Below are 5,708 nucleotides of genomic sequence, written 5' to 3' on the forward strand. Positions count from 1 at the left end.
GTCTGCTTCTCCCTCTGACCCTCCCCCCGTTCATGCTCTCTCTATCTCATTCTCTCTCTCAAATAAATAAATAAAATCTTTAAAAAAAAAATTTTACATCTGAATATTTTTTACATGTGAATTCTAAGATTTTTTCTCTGTGTCCAAGGTGGGGCTTGGACTCACAACCCATTTGTATATCTTCTTTAGAGACATGTCTGTTCAAGTTTAAAGCATCCATTCAACATAGACAACAAGTAGTTAAAGGAAAATCTCTGTGATTACACACCAATAGAAATCATTATCAAATTTGATTTTTACTGCCCACCAAGCATATATATTAAGCTTTGCATTTTTTATTGCATTTCCTTTCATAACTATGAAGTTGGTATTAAAGTGTTTCTTGTTTCACATATTTTACTCTATATAACAGTAATTGAATAACAGCTACCAAGTGGGAGATTTGTTTAGAAATTTCTTTTTGATTCAAACCTAGTTACTATATATAGTAAATTATGTGAAGTTCACAAAGTAGAACCTTTAATTTAAAATTAAATCCTTGCGGGACGCCTGGGTGGCTCAGTCGGTTAAGCGGCTGCCTTCGGCTCAGGTCATGATCCCAGGGTCCTGGGATGGAGCCCTGCATCAGGCTCCTTTCTCTTCAGGAAGCCTGCTTCTCCCTCTCCCACTCCCCCTGCTTGTGTTCCCTCTCTCGCTGTGTCTCTCTCTGTCAAATAAATAAAATCTTAAAAAAAATAAAAATAAAAAATAAATAAATAAAATTAAATACTTGGGGCGCCTGGGTGGCTCACAGGTAAGTGTCTGCCTTTGGCTCAGGTCATGATCCTGGAGTCCTGTCCCCTGCATTGGGCTCCCTGCTCAGCAGGGAGTCTGCTTCTCCCTCTCCCTCTACTCCCACCCCACCCTGGCAGCTCATGTTTTCTCTCTCTTTCTCTCACTCTCTCTCTCTGAAATAAATAAATAAAATCTTTAAAAAATAAAATAAAATAAAAACCTTAAGTTAAATGAATCTTTATACATCTATACACCAGCTATACTATCACCCAAATCAAGATATAGAACATTCTCAGCACCTCAAAGCATTCTTTCATTCATTTCCAGTCCAATTTCATCTTCCAGAGGTGACCACTAATCCTGATTCTTTCACAAACTTTGTCTTTCCTCAGTACAGTATATTATATACTATTTTATGTCTGAATTCTTTCATTCAACATAATATCTGAAAGATTCATTCATGTTGTTGCATTAATTTTTTTTTTATTGCTTTGCAGATTTCTACTTCATGTATACAACAAAACGTATTTATCTATTCTCTTGCTGATGAATATTCAGTTGCTTCCAGCTATTAGCTCTTATGAATAAACTGTTTTGAATGTGTTTATTCCTTTCTTTGGGTGCACATATACACTTATTTTTCTTGGATTCTTAGGACTAAAATTGCTGTGTCATTTGGTAGTTGTGGTAAGCAACTTCTAAGATGGCCCCCCATGATCTCCATTTCTTGGGGATCATTCCTTGTGTAATTCCTTTTCCTTGGGCATGGCTGGATTTACTGACTCACTTCTAAGACACAGAATATGGTAGAAGTGATGTGATATCACTTCTAATATTAGAATATACAAAGATTCTGCCAGGAGTACTCTTTCTCTTTCTCTCAGACTGCTTATTTATGGGAGAAGCCAGTTGAGGTATCCCAAAAAAGATGCCCAGTTGAGTGAGCTCAAGAGTAGATTTTCTGAAGACTTTCAATAGTGGTGTGAATGATCCTAGAAGCAGCTCTTGTGAAGCCTACCAGCAGTCACGTAAGTAGGCTTCATAGCTGACCTTCCCCCAGTCAAACTTTGAGATGACACAGGATGAGCAGACATTTCAGCTACAGCTTATTGCAGATGCTAAATAAGAAACAGCTGACTGAGCTGCTTTTATAATTATTTTATTATCTATTATTGTTTATTTATCATTTTTCAACAATCAGTGGAATAATGAATTGCATAGACAATCAGGGATGGACACTAAAGCTAGTAGTAAAAGTCTGATAAGGAACAGAATATATACATAATTTCAATGTGTCTTCCCACAAATTACTTATGAATTACAAAAGGTGGGATAATAGTGTTAGAGTGAAGAGACTTGGCAAACATCATTTTAATCAAGTGGCCAAAAGTTAATTTCATCAATGACGGGCCAAACTTGTATCATGTATTTTTATATAGGATGCCCTGAAATGGACACAATACAACCCTTGTTAAATATACAATCTTTCAGTATGCATAATCTGAATCTCATTATGAGGAAACATCAGACAAACTCACACTGAGAACCATTCTACAAAAACAAAAAACAACAAAACTGACCTATACTCTTCAGAAATGTTAATTTAATGTAATACAAAGAAGCTGAGAAATTGTTTCAGATTAAAGGAGATTGAACACACATGCCAAAAAAGCAGCATCATGTCTACCAGTTCCTCTGAAATGATCCATATATATGCATTTTCCACTAATTGTGAATTTTTAACAAGCTTACTTTGGACTCAACTCCTCAAATTCTGCCTTGATTTCTTTGAACCACATTACCCATCTCTATGTTATATCTTACCTTTCTGTGGATAGATTCCTGATAATTTGATGGACTTAGTGCATTTTCTAAAAGATATTTTTCCATTGTAAAATGATTGATATGCTAGAGAGGTAAATAAAAAAATACCTATGCATTGAAGCCAAACATATGGCAACCACCTGAAAAATAGGTCAAGAAAGTAATCCCAAGTGTGACTACTACTACAACAGTTTTAAAACTATTGGTATTACCTTCTGGCTTATAAAAATAATGAAAGTTGGGAAAAGTCTACAGTAAATATTTTGATGATTTCTGTACAATTTTATAACCCTCTTCTGTTTATAACTTCAAAGAAACTGTTTTTGGACTTTGCAATGCTTTTAATATTTTATCAGTTGTAAATGAAATTCATCTTTTCTGTTGAAATTGCTAAGAAGCTAGACTCTAGATTTTTGTGATATTATGCAATGCTAAAGGTTTGATTTAAAAATATAATGTAAAAAGTGTGAAAGATTGTACTCATTGGGAATCAGATTTCTGTTGTTAAATTACTGTGGAAAATACATAAGAAGGTTAACAAAAATAAATGCCTATTCAATATCATGCTGATTTGCTTATTAAAACATATCGGGCATAGTATAGTATTTACTTAAAAATGTTAATTAATCACCAAATATGTGGTAGTCTATGAGCTATATGTTGGATGTCATGGATACTCATAGGTGACCTGACAGATCTGGGGCTTTCCAAGCTGAAGACAAGATTACACTCTGGAGCCTGGAGGAGAAGATGAGATGCTTTGTCTTTATCCTTAGACGGTGTCTCCATTTTCCATTATAAAATGTAGACTTTTAAGGAATTAGGCAAGTTAAAAAATTCCTGTAGAGCACCATTCCTTTGTTTTCACAAAAATGTTGATGCATTAGGAGTAGAAAATAAAACCGTTTCTGTTTATATCATGTTATTTCTCAAACCTTTCAGGTTTGGCAAGATGTAACTCATGGTTGTCTAAGCACCTTCCATTTTTAATTTTTAAACCCAGGCATTTTTTTCTTCACAGAAATTTAATTCTTATGTTCCTTATTCCTTTGCACTTAACTCATCAATGAGTCACCCTACACAGGATATTTGACATTCAGTATCAAATATTCTCATTTTCTTAAACATAGGAAGCTGTATTTTGCCAAGGGTAAACAAAAATATTTAGCTTCAGGTTGATTTCATCAAGTAGTGTATGTGCTTGTGTGCGCCTGCGTGTGTGTATGCTACTTTTCGTAAAATGGATTTCTTCCTCTGTTCTAAGAACTATCAGCATAACAACAAGTGAACTGAAGGGCAAGGAAAGAAAGAATACCCGTGACATTCAGCATGAACCAAGATAATCATCCTTGAATAAAAAGTTGAGAGAATAGGGCGCCTGGGTGGCTCAGTCGTTAAGCGTCTGCCTTCGGCTCAGGTCATGATCCCAGGGTCCTGGGATCGAGCCCTGCATCGGGCTCCCTGCTCGGCGGGAAGCCTGCTTCTCCCTCTCCCACTCCCCCTGCTTGTGTTCCCTCTCTCGCTGTGTCTTTCTCTGTCAAATAAATAAATAAAATCTTAAAAAAAAAAAAAAAAAAGTTGAGAGAATAATTAGTTGAAAACACACATAAATAATGAATTCATTCCATAATTCTATTTCCTCCAGTGTTTAAGTTGCATTTATTGGTACTAAATATTTTATAAATTAATATTCAAGGAAAAGTAACATCTGATACTTACTAGAAACAATCCATGTTATTTGTTTAGCATATATTGCATGTTTCTTAATTTTCACATAATCTTGAGAATTAAGAATAATTATTTACATTAAAGAAATGAGAATTTTAAGACATTGAAAGGTTACATGTCTTCCTCAGTTATACACCTACAATAAAGTAACAGAGACAGGATTCATATCCATTGCTCTTGGATTAGTAAGTCTAGGAATTTTAGAATAGCTTATTTCTCATTATACTTGGCATATAAACCAATATTATTTTCTTATTTAAAAAGAATAAGTTGGGGCGCCTGGGTGGCTCAGTCGTTAAGCGTCTGCCTTCGGCTCAGGTCATGATCCCAGGGTCCTGGGATCGAGCCCCGAATCAGGCTCCCTGCTCCGCAGGGAGCTTGCTTCTCTCTCTACCACTCCCCCTGCTTGTGTTCCTGCTCTCGCTGTGTCTCTCTCTGTCAAATAAATAAAAAGAATAAGTTAGTTTGATTTGATTCAATCTGTATTGTACCCTTAGTTCACGTATATTAGAAACATGTAGACTACCTATTGATAAAATTTTAAGCTTCTTTAACATGATTTGAAGTAGTTTGTGATGGCGTCAAAATGGGATCAATTTAAGAACTCTCATTCAAAGTCCTGCCTTTGATATTTAAACATTTTTCTTCTTTGCCAAAGATCTTGAAGTTAAAGAAATCCATTATTAAATTTATTAGCAACACATATAAGATCATAAATACAGAACTGACATTACTGGTAAAGAGCCAAGGGAGTTCACTTGGTAAACATTCCTTATTTAGAAGTTTCATATAAAAACTATATGACAGATATTTTCCCAAGAAATTCTTATTTATATATGACTAAGTAACTAGACAAAGAAGTCATCCTGCTATTAAAACTCAAGGTCTAAAAGTTACTTTTGATTTTCATTGCAGAAACTTAAAGAATATGTACTTTTATTGACTAGAGAAACTGAGACAACCTTTTACTTAAAAAAAAATGAACACTGAGTTGGGTAAATATATAGAGGATTATTTTTGCCAATTTTTCACAAGAGCATGGAAATTATTTTTCCCCAAAATAAAACGTTAGCTTTGTTATTACATTACAAAATCAGAAAGTGATTCTAAGGCTCAACTGAGCAGTTACCTCGCTCGTACTGATGCAGATGCTACATTACTGATACGCATGCGTGGGGTCTGAGTATTTGACAGAGTTTACAACTAAAAGAAGACTGGGTTTAAGGTGCTCATGTAGGTTAAACAAATAGATATACAGAAAGGATAAAGCAAACACAGTGTTTAGTGCCTCAGTTTGACCCAAAAGTTGGCATCTGCTGCTGGATTCAAACATTTGTGTGTGTGTGTGTGTGTGTGTGTGTGTGTGTGTGTGTGTGTGTGTG

This window comes from Phoca vitulina, unplaced genomic scaffold, assembly GCF_004348235.1.
Source record: "Phoca vitulina isolate PV1807 unplaced genomic scaffold, GSC_HSeal_1.0 scaffold3, whole genome shotgun sequence".
NCBI classification, from domain to species: Eukaryota; Metazoa; Chordata; class Mammalia; order Carnivora; family Phocidae; genus Phoca; species Phoca vitulina.